Source organism: Tachyglossus aculeatus (genome assembly GCF_015852505.1).
Source record: "Tachyglossus aculeatus isolate mTacAcu1 chromosome 12 unlocalized genomic scaffold, mTacAcu1.pri SUPER_6_unloc_4, whole genome shotgun sequence".
NCBI lineage: Eukaryota > Metazoa > Chordata > Mammalia > Monotremata > Tachyglossidae > Tachyglossus > Tachyglossus aculeatus.
The window spans coordinates 402,450-418,287 of record NW_024044831.1 but is presented as its reverse complement, the minus strand read 5'-3'; the positions used below and the strand labels follow the sequence as shown (position 1 = coordinate 418,287).

Genomic DNA, 15,838 nt, shown 5'->3' with positions numbered 1-15,838 from the left:
CGCGCGGTGAGATGGCGAGCGAGCCTCTCGGGAAAGGAGTCCCGGGCGTCTATGGCGGCGCTCTGAGGGGAGGATCCTTCCGGGAGCAGCGGGGGCCACGCGGTTTGATGGCAGGCGGACCTCTGGAACGGAGTCCCGGCGACTATGGCGGCGCTCACATGGATGACCCACAACATCTGCCAGTAGATCTCACCTTTCAGTAGAGAGATAATTTTATGGGAATTTGTCCAATAATTACCACGTTGATACCTCGTTTAATGAAAGGTCTCATTTTATTTCAACAGAAACTGTTTCTGGAATACTTCATGACTGGAAGAAACCAGACCACTGTAATGGAATTCGTTCTTTGGGGTTAACTGGGAATGCCACCCTTTGGGCTGTCCTCTTTGTGACATTCCTAGGGATAGATGTTGTGACTTTAATCAGAAATGTCAGTATCATCTTGCTAATTAGAGTCAGTTCCAAGCTTTATACCCCAATGTACTTTTTCCTCAGCCATTTGGCTGCTGTTGAAATTGAGTATTCCTCCTGTGTAACACAAGTAATGCTTGGAGCCTTCTTGGCTTATCTCTACACAATGCCTTTGGTCAGTTGTACTGCTCTGCTGTGTTCTGCAGTGACCTTTGGGACAACTGAATACTTCTTATTGGCTGCTATGGCTTGTGACTGATATGTGGCTTTTGGTAGCCCACTACTGTACTCTGGCAAAATATCTGACAAGGTCTGCATCCTGCTGGTAGCTATTTCCTACAGCTACCAGGTTGTGTGACTGCTTGGACATTTACCAGTTGCTTATTAAATGTACATTTTTGTGGACCTAATCAGATAAACCACTTTTTCTGTGATTTTGCTCCACTGCTGAAACGTTCTTGTTCAGACATTTCAGTTATTAAAATCATTACTTCTATCTTCTTGGGGTCAATAGTAGTGGTCACCATACTTGTCATTTTAATTGCTTGCATATACATCGTCTTAACAATCATGAGGATGAATTCAAGGGAAGGGAAACACAAACCTTTCTCCACTTGTACCTCCCACCTCACTGCTGTCACTCTGTACTACGGGACCATCACTTTCATATATGTGATGCCCAAATCCAGTTACTCAATCAGTCAGAATAAAGCAGTGTCTGTGTTCTACACCATTATGAGCCTAAGGAACAAGCATGTTAAGGAGGCCCTGGGAAAGGCGATTAACAGGAAAACGTTCTCTTAATCATGATGACGCTTTGGCAGTGTTGCAATGAGGGATATTCCCAGGTCTGTTTATTGAAGTTATATGAAGACCTTTCAAATCAGTCATATAAGTATGAATGTCCCTTCAGATCTCCATTGTCGCCCACCCACCACCCTAGTGTAGAATTTTATTCAACATCAAGATCATGAAATAATTCATTTTTTAGAAAAAGTTATACTATGATTACATTGAAATTTAGACCTTCAGACCTTTCTCACCACCACCGTCATTGCTACAATACTAAGAAGAATAGGAAGGAGTAACGGCATAGCTTGTACTAGCTTGGGAGCACGAACCATGTTTTAATTACAGGTTTCAGTGAACTGTAAATGCTTTCATAACCTAAATTTAAATTTGAGATGAAGTTATCAGTGATGATGAATTGTGCAATGTATTGAACCTCATGTAAACCAGACATGCAAATATATCTTTATGTCTAGAGAATTAGAATGATCGGCTTATTAATGAAATTACAAGAGCCTATGACAATTGTATTTGATGTGGGTAAGGGAGGTGTCTATCAATTCTGTTGTACTGCACTCGTACAAGCACGTCGAACAACACTATGCACACAGTAAGTGCTCAATAAATACCAGTGTTGATTATGTATCCATATGGGACTAAGTCACAAATGATAATAATGATGACACTTGTTAAGCACTTACTATGTGCCAAGCACTGTTCTAAGCCCTGGGATAGATACAAGGTGATCAGGTTGTCCCACTTAGGCCTTATAGTCTTAATCTCCGTTTTTCAGATGAGGTAACAGAGGCACAGGGAAGTTAAGTGACTTGCTCAAAGTACCACAACTGACAAATGGCGGTGCCAGGACTTGAACCCACAAACTCTGACTCTCAATAATAATAATAATAATAATAATAATAATAATAATAATAATAATAATAATAATAATAACACTTATTAAGCGCTTACTATGTGCCAAGCACTGTTCTAAACCCTGGGGAGGATACAAGGCAATCAGATTGTCCCACATGAGGCTCACAGTTTTAATCCCCATTTAACAGATGAGGTCTGAGGGCCAGAGAAGTTAAGTGATTTGCCCAAGATCACACAGCAGACAAGTGGCGGAGCTGGGATTAGGACCCAGGACTTCTGACTCCCAAGCCCATGCTCTTTCCACTGAGCCATGCTGCTCCTCGTCTCCCACTCCCTTCTGCATCACCCTGACTTGCTCCCTTTGCTCTTCCCCCGCCTCCCAACCCCACACCACTCGGGTCCAGATCTATCATTTATTTGTATTAATAATAATGATGGTATTTGTTAAATGCTTACTAAGTGCCAAACAATGTTCTAAGAGCTGGGGTAGATACGAGGTCATAGGGTTGTTCTACTTGGGGCTCACAGACTTCAAACCCATTTTGCAGATGAGGGAACTGAGGCACAGGGAAATGAAGTGACTTGCCCCAAGTCACCCAGCTGACAAGTGGTGGAGCCGGGATTAGAACCCACGGCCTCTGACTCCCAAACCCATGCTTTTTCCACTAAGGCATGCTGCATCTCTAGGAACATTCACATGCCTTAGAGTGCCACAAGGTTACTGAGGGGCTAATTATCAAGTGAAAACCAATAATCAAAATTGATTGGAAAGACATTTTTTTCGGCATCTCACAGAGCACACAGATATAACATTGCCAGCTGACTGTCAAATCTCTCTAGTTATTTTGCTTATGCAGATATTTCTTCTCTTGTCTTGTGCTGTCAAGTCATCCCCCGACCCATAGCAGTACAATGGACACATCTCTCCCAGAGTGTCCTACCTCCATCTGCTATTGTTCTGGTAGTGTATCCGGAGAGTTTTCTTGATTAAAGTACAGAAGTAGTTTACTATTGCCTCCTTCTGAGAAGTAAACTTGGGTATCCGGCCTCGACTCTTTCCCATGTCGTTGCTGCCCAGCACAGTAGGTTTTAGTGTTACTTATTGCAGATTGACTTCCACTTGTTAGCCACTGCCCAAGCTAGGAATGGAATGGGTATGCCTCCGCTTGACTCTTCCTCCCATAGTTGCGACTGGTTGAGTACTGGAAACTCCCCAGGTGTGACCCTGATGGTGGACAAAGTTCTAAGATATCGTTTTTTTAAATTTCCTTCTACAGTTGTAGTGATTTACAATGCCTTTAAAAAAACAACTTTTTAAATAGAAATTGATGGAGTAGCTCAGAAGAAAGTGTGTTAAATATTACCTTTCCAATCAGAATATGTAGGAGGCAACACTAATAATCTATGGCACCAAATCGATATTCATGGAAGTGGCTCTGAGAACCTTGTGTCCCCAGTTCCTTCTCAAGCCCTCCCTTAGTTAGCTCTGATGTTTCCCACTTTATTCAGAGACTTTGACAATTTGGGACCACTCTTCCTGCTCTGCCTTTTGTTTAGATTTTAGCAGTCTTTTCGCACTGGTTTGCTTGGGGAGATTGCAACTAACCTGACCTAAATGAAACCTTCTGACCCCATCTCCCTCCTACCCTTCCTCTCAAAACTCCTTGAGTGAGCCGACTACACTTGCTGCCTCGAACTCCTTTCCTCCAATTCTTTCCTGGACCCCTTCCAATCTGGCTTCCATCCCCTTCACTCCACTGAAACCACCCTCTCATAAGTCACCACTGACCTCCTCCTTGACAAATCCAACTGCTCCTATTCCATCCTAATCCTCCTTGACCTCTCAGGTGCCTTCGACACTGAGGACCATCCCCTTCTCCTTAATACTTTATCCAACCTTGGCTTCACTGACTCCATCCTCTCCTGGTCCTCCTCATGTCTCTGGCCATTCATTCTCCGTCTCCTTTGCGGGCTCCTCCTCCCCCTCCCATCCTCTAACTGTAGGGGTCCCTCAAGTTTCAGTTGCACCCACGGCTTCAACTATCATCTCTATATGGATGATACCCAAACCTATATCTCCTCCCCTGTTCAACCTCCCTCCCTCCAAGCTCGCATCTCCTGCCTTCAGAACATCTCTACTTGGTCGTCCTCCCGCTACCTCAAACTCAACAAGTCCAAGACAGAGCTCCTTTTCTTCCCTCCCAAACCCAGTCCGCTCCCGAACTTTGCCAATGCTGTAGATGGTACAACCACCCTTCCTGTCTCACAAGCCCATAACTTTGGTGTCATCCATGACTCTGCTCTCTCATTCATCCCACATATCCAACAGTCACTAAATCCTGTCAGTCTCACCTTTATAACATCACCAAGATCCTTCCTGTCCTATCCATCCAAACTGCTACCACGTTAGTACAATCTCTCATCCTATCCCGACTGGATTACTGTGTCAGCCTCCTTTCTGACCTCCCTACTTCCTGCCTATCTCCACTTCAGTCCATACTTCACTCCATTTACCAGATTATCTTTTTATTGAAACGTTCACGGCATGTCACCCTGCATCCTCAGAAACCTCCAGTGATTGCCTACCCACCTCCATATTAAACAAAAACTCCTCACTATTGGCTTTAAAGCTCTACATCACCTTGCCCTTTCTTACCTCATCTCCTTTCTCTTCTTATACATTCCAGCCCATACACTCCACTCCTCTGGTACTAACCTTCTCACTGTGCCTCGTTCTCACAAGTTTCACCACAGACCCCTGGCCCAAGTCCTACTTCTGGGCTGGAACACCATGCCTCTTCAAAATCTGCCAGTCACTCTTCCCTGCTTCAAAGCTCTACTGAAGGCGTACCTCTTCCAAGAGGCCTTCACAGACTAAGCCCCCTTTTCCTCAGCCCCCCTTCCCTTTTGCATCACCTTGACTCTTTCCCTTTGCTCTTCACCCGCTTACCCCTCCAGAGAAATTATGTATACATGTATATATATATATATATATATATATATATATATAATTCTATGTATTGATATTGATGCCTGTTTACTTGTTTTGATGTGAGAAGTAGTGTGGCTCAGTGGAAAGAGCATGGGCTTGAGAGCCAGAGGTCATGGGTTCCAATCCAGGCTCCACCACTTGTCAGCTGTGTTACTTCAGGCAAGTCACTTAACTTCTCTGTGCCTCAGTTACCTCATCTGTAAAATGGGGATTAAGACTGTGAGCCCCACGTTGGACAACCTGATCACCTTGTACCCCCACCCCCAGCACTTAGAACAGTGCTTCGCACATAGTAAGCACTTAACAAATGCCATTATTATTATTATTATTATTATTATTAGCAGCAGCAGCAGCAGCAGCAGCAGCAGCAGTAGTAGTAGTAGTAGTAGTAGTAGTAGTAGTAGTATGTCTATCTCCCCCCTCCCGCTCGACTGTAAGCCCATTGATCATTGCGGGCAGGGATGGTTTCTCTTTATTGTTGTATTGTACTTTCCAAGAGGTTAGTACAATGCTTGGCACACAGTAAGTGCTCAAAAAATGTGAATAAATGAATGAATGAATGAACATATCCAAACTATACTCATTCCACAATGGAGTTTGTTTTATTGTCTTCCCTTCCCCACCACTCTTTTCACTCACTCTGTCTTTGTATCTGAAGCAGGCCTCTATGTTTGCCACACCCAGTGGAGTTTATTTTGCTGCACTGAGTTGAGGAAATGTTTTAAAGGTAACTCTAGAGTATGAGGGGAGAAGTGGAAAAGCAGAGAAGCAGAGAAGAGTGTGGCTCAGTGGAAAGAGCACGGGCTTTGGAGTCAGAGGCCATGGGTTCAAATCCTGCTTCCACCAATTGTCAGCTGTGTGACTTTGGGCAAGTCACTTAACTTCTCTGTGCCTCAGTTACCTCATCTGTAAAATGGAAATTAAGACTGTGAGCCCCCCGTGGGACAATTTGATCACCTTGTAACCTCCCCAGCGCTTAGAACAGTGTTTTGCACATTAGTAAGTGCTTAATACATGCTATAAAATAGTGGCTTCCTTCTCTCTCTTTCTGTTCCCATCCAGCCTGTGTTGCCCAACAGGGCAAGAAATTACCCCAAACTCTAAATGCAGCCACAGTCTCGTTTGATAGTTAATGAGAAGGGGAGGTGTACTTTGTCCACTTAAATATGTACTTCCCTCACCTCCCTCCTCCATGCAGGAAAATGAGGTAATTTGGAAAGGCACTAGCCAGCTATAGCCCCAGCAATATTATTCTCCAAAATCCACTTGGACTGCTTGCTCTAACATGAGTCACTTCCCTATCTAACCCTTAAAATAAATAAATATAAGTTCATCTGATAAAGACCTAAGCACCAAATTCTCTTGCTGACCAAATATATTTTTCGTGTTCGGAATAGTTCGCATTATTTTTAACTTTTGATTTCAGTCCTAATTAAAAATACAGTCAAATACTGGCAAGCCAAATAAACACAAAATTTAAATTACATCATCCCCACCTCTTCTAAAGTCTAAAGGAACTTTGCATGCTTGTGACTCAGGCAGCCCTGGGAATACAGCTGAGCTTCAAATATTCCACCTCTAAATGTAGCAAATGAAATACAACTAGTTTCATCCGGTTGTGATCCATCTGGACTTCTTTCCTCTTCTTTCCAGAGGTAAGTAGGGGTTTGACTGGGATTTTGATTGTCGGAGTAAAAGATGAAGTATAATAATGGGATTTATAGGGGAGTCCTATATCAAACAGATTCACATGAATTCAAATGAATTTGCAGAACAACCTCATAGTTTCTTGATGTCTCAACTCTCAATCTATAAGAAGTACTGTTAGAAAAGATGTTATTTCATTTTTCATGGCAAGAAATCTCCATGTTAGAATTGGAGATGCTGCTGATTTATGGCACTGATTCCATTTCATTGGCCTCATGAGCTGAGTTATTCAGTCAACACTCACAGTCGGGAGAGCTACCAAGAGTAATAATAATTATGGAATTTTAAAAATCCTAATTTCTCTCCTTCTCTGCAGTCCCGTATGCCCTCCTGCACTCAGGACTTATTTACTTGGATGTTCCACCGATTCCTCAGACTTAACATGTCCACAACAGAAATCCTTATTTTCTCTCCAGTCCCTATCATCAATCAATCATATTTATTCATTCATTCACATTTATTGAGCGCTTACTGTGTGCAGAGCACTGTACTAAGCGCTTGGGAAGTACAAGTTGGCAACATATAGAGACAGTCCCTACCCAACAGTGGGCTCACAGTCTAAAAGGGGGGGGGGGGCTCCCCATGACTTTCCCATCACTGTAGCTAGCACCACCATCTGCCCTGTCTCACAAGCCTGTAACCTCATCTTTTTCATTCAACTCACATATTCAATCTGTTCCCAAATCCACCCAGTCCAACCTTCACAACATCACTAATATCCACCCTTTCCTTTCCATCCAAACTGCTATCATGTTAATCCAAGCACTTATCCTATACTGCCGTGATTACTGCATCAGCCTCCTTGCTGACTTCTCTGCTGCTTGTCCCTCCCAGTCCATACTTCACTATTCCCCCAGACCATTTTTCTACAAAAATGTTCAGACCATGTTTTCCCATTTCTCAACCTACAGTGACTACCCATCTACTTCCACATCAAACAGAAACTCCATTCCATAGGCTTTAAAGCACTCAATCACCTTGTCCCTTCCTAACTGATAATTCCGATAATTGAATAGCCCAAAGCAAGATATCTGATAATAATAATAATAATGACATTTTATTAAGTGCTTACTATGTGCAAAGGTGCAAAGCACTGTTCTAAGAACTGGGGAGGTTACAAGGTGATCAGGTTGTCCCAAATGGGGCTCACAGTCTTCAATCCCCATTTTACAATTGAAGTACTGGAGGCACAGAGAAGTTGTGACCTGCCCAAAGTCACACAGCTGACAGGTGGAGGACACGCGATTTGAACCCGTGATCTCTGATTCCAAAGCCCATGCTCTTTCCACTGAGCCACGTTGCTTATCGTGCTCTGTATGATTGTGATCCCGTTATTGAACCCCTTGATTCATAGCCTGAGGAACAAAGATATTTTGGTTTGTCCTCAGAAAAATGGATGATATAAAATTGTTGTCCTAGTATAGTTCATTATTTTTTACAGACTCTCTGAAAATAGCTTGGAAAATTTTGTATGAGTAGAGATGAAAATGCAGATCCATAAGATTTTTTTTAAGCAAAATTGAAAGGTTTTAGCCGTAGATTGATAATAGTGAGAAATTTCCATTTTGCTCTTGGTCTGGGAGCCCAGGTTTCTAGGACTTGCTAAGATTTGGAAGGGAAATCAATCATTTGATTGATGATGTTAATTGGGTGCCTACAACATACAGAGTGCTAAGTTTGTAATTAGATTTCTCAAACTGAACCTAATAAACTATTGTAATGCTCTTCATAAAACTGCTCTAATATCTCTCATAGCTGTACCTCCTTTGAGCACTTCCCACCTCAGAGTGAAAATGTCAGGGATAGACACAATGAAAATCAGCAGACATGGTTGCTTTTCTAAAGGAGGTTGCAATCTAAGTTGGGAAAAGACACATGGAAAGGTTCAACTCTCAAAAGCTAGCGAAGTGCCTAAAACCCCCAAATAAGCCAATAGCAACAAATCAGACACAAAGCCCTCAATAAATATGATTAATTGATTGATCCAAACAAAAGCACAAACAGCTAGCAGCCTTCCCAGAAGCTAAAGGTGATTCAATGCATGCCAGCATTCTAAACAGAATTGAAGCATACTTTCCTCTTATATCCTCTGCAAATAATCTTCTTGGTTATCAGTTAAAAATATCATAGCGTTTTGATGATGCTTATTCTCATCCTTTCCATGATCTTAAGGGTATTCATTTTATTGTTAATTCTGGAAATAACACTGGGAATAGCATTATGCTTTTGGGATTCAATCCCAGTGTAACACAGAACCTAATATACCCATGTCTGGGTAGTTCCCTTTCAATATTCTTAGAACTTGAGGTGAAATAAAAAAATATTAATTACAATAATGTTTTTTGTTAAACCCTTACTATGTGTCAGGCACTGTACAAAGTGCTGGGCTGCATACCAGAAAATCAGGTTGAACACAGTCCCTGTCCCATGGAAGGCTCACAGTCTTAATCCCCATTTTACAGATGAGCCACAGTGAAGTGAAGTGACTTACCCAAGGTCACACAGCAGATCAGTGATGGAGCTGGGATTGGAATAATATTAATAATAATTACAATATTGTCTGTCCAATTGTTTTGTTTTGTTTTCTGTCTCCCCCTTTCTTGACTGTGAGCCCTTTGTTGGGTAGGGATTGTCTCTATTAGTTGCCGAACTGTACTTTCCAGGCACTTAGTGTACTGCTTGCACACAGTAAGTGCTTAATAAATACACTTGGGTGAATGAATGAATATTTGTTCAGCATTTATATGTGCCAGGCATTGTACTACGTACTGAGGTGGATACAAACCAATCGGGTTGGACACAGTCCCTGTCCCACATAAGGCTCAAACTTTCAATCCCCATTTTAAAGATGGAATAACTGAGGCACAGAGAAGTGAAGTGACTTACCCCAGGTCACACAGCTCAAATGGCAGAGCTGGAATTAGAACCCATGACCTTTTGACTTAATGGCTTGTGCTCTGGCCACTACACCATGCTGCCTTGCAATGAGTCAGGCAGGTTCTGTAAATTCCCAGAAATTGATCTATTAGCCTTATTGTAATTGTTTAAGATGCCTAATTGATCCATTAGGTGAGGTTTCTCCAATAACTAATGCATGTGTAAATCAAATGAATAGAAATGCTGACTGTGCAGATAGGTTTGGGAATCTATTGATAAATAAGGTAGTCAGGGGGATAAATTCAAATGTCAATGCTCCCATTGAGTTGATTGCAAGTTGCCTTAATCTTGTTTACTGAAGCAGGGAGTATACATAATTGCCCATGTGTTTCTCAATTATTTCAACAAAATATCTACAATTTTAGTGATTTGAATTATGCAATGCTGAGGTAATTCAATTCCAATGAACCTGGAGGCAAAGCTGATAAAGTCCACAGTGAGAATCAGATTAGCTAAGGGCCTCCGGGAACGCAAGAAATGGGAAAGGAAAATAAAAGAAGGTACAGGAAATAAGAGATATGGACATTAGAATGCAGGGATGCAGGAACCATACACATTCCAAGTCATAATACTCCTCTAAGACTTGAAAAACTGGAATTTATTTCATGTCATTCATTATTACTGAAATGGGAGAAATTTATTTATGGAACCAGGAAGCTGAACATGTTCCTTAATTTGTTCCTCTGACAATGCAGGGCCTCACTTAAAACTATCCCTGACAGAAAAAAATTGATGCTATTGTTAAATACTTCCAGTGGGGAGAAATTGTCCGCTTGTGTAATGCATAAATACCCTCAGGAAATTGAAACTGGGAATCATGAAGGGTATTTTGTTGGGGCCATTGATGAGGGTTCCCCTCTCAGGGAAGCACCTGGAGAGTTTCCAGTACTCCACCAGTCTCGGCTACAGGAGGGAGAGTCAAGTAGAGGCCTACACATCCAATTCGTAGCTTGGGCAGTGGCTAGCGAGTGGAAGGTAATCTGCTACTTAATAATGATTTGCACAAAGCTATAATTCTATTTATTATGATGGTTTTGACATCTACTTGTTTTGTTTTGTTGACTGTCTCCCCCCTCTGGACTGTGAGCCCGTTATTGTGTAGGGACCGTCTCGATATATTGCCAACTTGTATTTCCCAAGCACCTAGTACAATGCTCTGCACACAGTAAGCACTCAATAAATACGATTGAATGAATGAATGAATGAATGAATGAATGAATGAATGCTACAAGTCAAAACTCACCCATGCTGGGCAGCAGCCGCATGGGAGAGAGTGGAGGAAGGACACTCAAGTTGGCTGCATGGAAGTTGGAAATGGTAAACCACTTCTTTATTTTTACCCAGGAAACAGTATGGATACACTACCAGAATGATTGCAGATGGAGAGCGGGGTATCCTGGGAGAGATGTGTCCATGGTGTCACTATGGGTCAGAAATGACTCGATGGCATAAGACAAGTGTTGAGGGTTGGGATCATGTATACTTATTCCAGTGTACCCTCCTAACCACTTAATAGAGGGACTGCACTTAATAAATACTATTGATTGATTGAAACTTTATCTTGCTTTCTAAAGTCATTTTTTTTATTTTGACTTTAACCATTTTTTTCTACTACAGTGTCTCCTTTTTTAAAAAAAACTGTATTCTTTCTGGAAGCTTTCCTATGAATTGTGGATACCCTTCTGTACTGTTGTGTTTTAATTTAGTCTCCAGTTTCATCTCCCAAGAAAGAATTCTTTCTTTTTGGATTGACAAATGATCCATTGGCCCAGATCGCCCTCTTTGGGCTGTTTCTAGTGACCTACATGGTCACCCTGTTGAGGAACATTATTTTTCTCTTAGCCACTTGTCCTTCACATATGTGTGTAAGTCCTCAACACCACTTCTAAGTTACGTACGAACAAACTTTTGGAGATGAAATAATTTCATATATGGAGTGTGCTGTCTAATTCTTTATCAATAATATCTTTGGACCAGCTAAATGCTCTCTTTAGACCATGATGACATGTAATCAATATGTAGTCATCTGCCCCCGCTAGCTTATCCAATGACTATGTCTACGATATTGCATGTCCTTAGTCCAGTAGTCTTCTATTTAGGAAATTTGTTAATCAATCAGTCAATAATATTTATTAAGTGCTTGCTATGCACAGAACAGCATATAAGGGAGTTTTATTCATTTATATTAATCTTCAGCAGACCCAATGTTATCATCATTTATTTCTGTGATTTCCCCACCTTATTGAAGCTTCCCTGCTCTCGCAAGACATTTACTAAAATAATTCCTTTAGCTTTAGATGCCCTTATAATTCTACCCTCTCTGGGGAACTCAGTTGCTTTTTCTTATAGATTCTTTTGGCCAGTCTCAGAATTAAATTATCTGAGGGGTTGAAAATCTTTTAACCCCTGTGCCTCTCATTTGAACACAGTCAATTTATCCTAAAGATCTTCAGCTACCAGGAAGGGCCCTGGGCACATAAATGTCTGTTTAGGGCTCCATCCCTCATTATAAAATCTAGTCTATCCTGTTTTCAGACACCTTTCATAGTGCATGCATGACATTTCTGGAACTAATTCAGGTTCTTCCCATATTTCTCTTTGGTGTGTAAGCTTGTGGTGGGTAGGAAATGTGTCCGTTATATTGTTGTATTGTACTCTCCCAAGCACTTAGTTCAATACCGTGCACACAGTAAGTGTTCAAGTATTAATAATAATGAGAATAATAATACTATTTATTGTATTTGTTAAGCACTTAATATGTACCAGGCACTCTTCTAAGGCACTTTGGTAGACAGAAAATAGTAGGGTTGGTCACCGTCCCACATAGGGCTCAGAGTTTTAATTAATATTTAACAGATGAGACAACTGAGGGACAGAGAAGTGATGTGACTAGCCCAAGGTCACACAGAAGACAATTGGCAGAGCCAGGATTAGAACCCATGGCCTTCTGACTCCCAGGCCCATGTTCTAACCACTTCACCACGCTGCTCTACTATTACAGAAGCAGCGTGGCTCAGTGGAAAGAGCCCAGGCTTGGAAGTCAGATGTCATGGGTTCGAATCCCTGCTCTGCCACATGTCTGCTGTGTGACCTTGGGCAAGTCATTTAACTTCTCTGAGCCTCTGTTCCCTCATCTGTAAAACAGGGATTAAGACTGTGATCACCAAGTGGGACAACCTGGTCATCTTGTTCCCCCCCCAGCGCTTAGAACAGTGCTCTGCACATAGTAAGCATTTAACAAATGCCATCATCATTATTATTAATATGGTTCATTCACCCAGTCGTATTTACTTAGTGCTTACCATGTGCAGAGCACTTACTAAGCTCTTAGGAGAGTACAATACAACATAAACAGACACATTCCCTGCCCACAGCAAACTTACAGTCTAGAGGTGGGGAGATGGACTTTAATATAAATAAATAAATTTCAGATAAGTACATAAATTCTGTGGGGCTGGTAGGGGGGAAGAACAAAGGGAGCAGCAAGTCAGCGGGATGCAGAAGGAAGTGGGCGGTCAGGAAAGGGGGGGCTTAGTCAGGATCAATCCTCCTAAATCTAATTAACATACCTTTCAGTAGAGCGAAATTTTTAAGGGAATTAATCAAATAATTACGACGTTGATCTCTCATTTAATGAAAAAGTCCCCTTTTGTCTCAACAGAATCTGTTTCTAGAATACCTCATGGCTGGCCAAAACCACAGCACCATTACAAAATTCATTCTTTTGGGGTTAATCAGTGAGGCCACCTTTCGTGCTGTCCTCTTTGTGACATTCATTGGGATCTATATGGTGACCTTACTGGGAAATCTCAGCATCATCATGTTAATTAGGGTCAGTTCCAAAATTTATACCCCAATGTACTTCTACCTCAGCCATGTGGCTGCTGTTGATATTGGGTATTCTTCCTGTGTGACACCAGCAATGCTTGGAGGCTTCTTGGCTGATCTCTGCACCATGCCTTTGGCTGATTGTGTTGTTCAGGAATTTTACATAGTGACTTTTGGAACAGCCGAGTGCTTCCTGCTTGCTGCTATGGCTTATGACCGATACATAGCTGTGTGTAGCCAATGGCTCTACTCTGTCAAAATGTCCGACAAATTCTGCATCCTTCTGGTAGTTGCTTCCTACATAGGTGGTTTTGTGAATGCTTGGACATTTACCAGTTGCTTATTAAATATACATTTCTGTGGACCTAATCAGATAAACCACTTTTTCTGTGATTTGTCTCCTTTATTGAAACTTTCTTGTTCAGACATTTCGGTTATTAAAATCATTCCTCTGCTTCCTCAGGGTCAATAATAGTGTTCACCATGCTAGTTATAGTCATTTCTTATGTATATATTCTCTTGTAAATCCTGAGGATGAACTCAAAGGAAGGGAAGCACAAAGTTCTCTCCACATGCCCACCTAACTGCTGTCACGCTGTACTATGGGACCATCACTTTCATTCATGTGATACCCAAATCCCGTTACTCCATAGAGCAGGACAAAGTGGTGTCTGTGCTCTACCCCATTATGATCCCCATGCTGAATCCTCTGATCTATAGCCTGAGGAACAAGGATGTTTAAGAGGTCCTTAAAAAGGTGATTGATAAGAAAAAAATTTCCTTAACTATAATGATGCATTGATACCGTTATAATGAGAGATTCATAAAGAAGGCAAGTATCCAGGGTTGCTTTATTGACTTTTGCTGATGAGCTTTTTAACCATTCATATTCATTCGAATGTATCTTCATATCTCCCTCCTACCCCCAACGAAGGCCTAGAATCTTTCGAAATTCAAATAGATCTTCAGGACATGTAGTTATGGAAAAAGTCAGATTTTGATAACATTGAAAATGCACCCAAATATCTCTGAACCTTAAACTATTCTCATCACTACTGTCATTGCCACAATCCTGAGAAGAATAAGGAGTAACAGCACAGTCTGTAGAATCCTGAGAAAATGAAAAATGCTTCAGTTATAGACCTTAGTGAACTGTAAATGATTTTATCACCTGAATTTGAGGTGCACCTGTCAATGAAGAATTGACCTATGAATCGAACCTCGTGTCAACCAATAATACAAATATATTCTTATGTCTAGAGAATTACAGTTAATGTGGGAAATCAAAAAGGCTCGTTAGTAAAATTTTTCTATTCTCTGAATTGTAGAAGATTGAGTCAGGTTTTATATAGCCGTGCTTTGCACATAGTAAGCGCTTAATAAATGCCATCATTATCATTATTACATAGCTCCAGTGGCAGACTGGCAAAGATGGCTCCATTAACATACTATACGACAACGTTTTTAGTCCCACCTACCCTTATCACTCAAATAATTCCTTTACCTTTAGGTCCCCTTACAATTCTATCCACTCTGGGGAAACCAGGTACTTTATCTTACATATCCTGTTGCCCAGTCTCAGAATAAAATCATCTGAGGGACAAAGAAAAGTCTTCAACACCTGTGCCTCTCATTTGACCACAGTCAGACTTCATCCTGTGTGTCTTCAACTACTGCCCCATCTACTGTTCTCATTCAGAAAGTGTTGCCTCAGGGAACACAGTAACTCCTCTGCAGTCCTGGACTCTCAATTGCTTTCTGATCTCATGTCTCTTCCTGCCTCCAGAACACTTCCAAATGGTAACCTGCTGTCACTTTGAACTTAACTGCTCATCTCCCCTCTTAAACCTTTTCCTCTTCTCATCTTTCCCATCGTTATCAGCTCCACCTTCATCATCCTTGCCCCAGAAATCTGTAACCTTGGTGTCCATGCTATTTCCTCTCCACCCTTTTAGCCACCACCTTGAGTCAAGCCTTCTTCATCTTCTGGCTGGATTGCCAACTGCTTCTTTACTTGTCACCCTTTATTCAAATATCTTCCCTCTTCAATTTAAACTACACTTAGTTGCTCAGATCATCACCTTCAGACATCACTCCCCTTCCCAAAAACATTCAGTGGTTAACCATTTCTACTAATAATTGGATTTAGGATTTTCCACCAGTTTTCTCCCTCCTACCTACCTGCTATCTTCCCTTACTACAACCCAGCTCACACTTTCCTCTTCCTAACCCCTAAGCTAACTTTCTAACTTTGTTCATGACTGTTCAATTTCTGACCCATTAGTCATAACTTTCCCTCAT

The 15,838-nt window shown here is 41.5% G+C and overlaps 2 pseudogenes; both read left to right on the top strand.

Moving 5' to 3' along the window:
- The first annotated feature begins 305 nt into the window (after window positions 1-305).
- Window positions 306-1,215, top strand: LOC119921630 (annotated as a pseudogene).
- Window positions 1,216-10,112: 8,897 nt separating this feature from the next.
- LOC119921643 lies at window positions 10,113-14,339 on the top strand (annotated as a pseudogene).
- The last annotated feature ends 1,499 nt before the right edge of the window (window positions 14,340-15,838 follow it).